The sequence below is a fragment of the Piliocolobus tephrosceles genome, unplaced genomic scaffold (genome assembly GCF_002776525.5).
Source record: "Piliocolobus tephrosceles isolate RC106 unplaced genomic scaffold, ASM277652v3 unscaffolded_77, whole genome shotgun sequence".
In the NCBI taxonomy this organism is placed as follows: Eukaryota; Metazoa; Chordata; class Mammalia; order Primates; family Cercopithecidae; genus Piliocolobus; species Piliocolobus tephrosceles.
Window position 1 is genome coordinate 89,538 of NW_022335051.1, and position 489 is coordinate 90,026.

Sequence of the window (489 nt, forward strand, 5' to 3'; positions counted from 1 at the left end):
TGAGCCACAGCGCTCGGAGCTGGCCTGCTTTTTAATAAACTTTTACTACTGCTCTGCAACTGGCCTTCCTCTGACTTTCTGCCTTATACCCTTCAGTGCAATTCTTTCTTCAGAGGAGGCGAGAATTGAGGATGTTGCTGACGTGTTAGGGACTCACCACCCGGAGCTCCACCAGTAACAGGTCGAGGATGCTAGTTGAAAATGTTATGTAAGCTGCATGCTTTTTACAAATCGTAGTGGTTCTCATGTCCAGCAATGGCCACTGAACCGTCCCTGTATGAAAGTATCCTCCATAAACCTATATCTCCTTTGCTGTCTCCAGATCTCCTCCTCTACCTCTCCCACACAGTGCCTTCCCTACTGGAGTAAAGTGGGGTCCCGTAGGGCACCCTTTCCCTGCAATTTTTTTTTTTTTTTTTTTGAGACAGAGTCTCGCTCTGTTGCCCAGGCTGGAGTGCAGTGAGCCGAGATCGCACCACTGCACTCCAG